The sequence below is a fragment of the Manacus vitellinus genome, unplaced genomic scaffold, assembly GCF_001715985.3.
Source record: "Manacus vitellinus isolate BGI_N305 unplaced genomic scaffold, ASM171598v3 scaffold_88_pilon, whole genome shotgun sequence".
Classification (NCBI taxonomy): domain Eukaryota; kingdom Metazoa; phylum Chordata; class Aves; order Passeriformes; family Pipridae; genus Manacus; species Manacus vitellinus.
The window spans coordinates 523013-523255 of record NW_021940861.1 but is presented as its reverse complement, the minus strand read 5'-3'; positions in this window follow the sequence as shown (position 1 = coordinate 523255).

The following is a 243-nucleotide window of genomic DNA, read 5'->3' as shown; positions in this document are numbered from 1 at the left end:
GGGCAAAGGCCCTGAACGTTCCACGTGGCCCACAAGGGCTCTGCCCACATCAAGTGAAGGGACTTGACATTTTAAGGTCCCCTTCCTTCCCTGAACCACTCTGTGATTATATGATTCTATAACACCACCACTGGAGGAACCGACGCCTTAACACCGTAACAGTTCAGCATCGCACCGCACAGCGTCACAAGGCAGAAGGCCAGACCGATATTTACGGAGCCACCCGGGGCGCTTGTCCCCTCG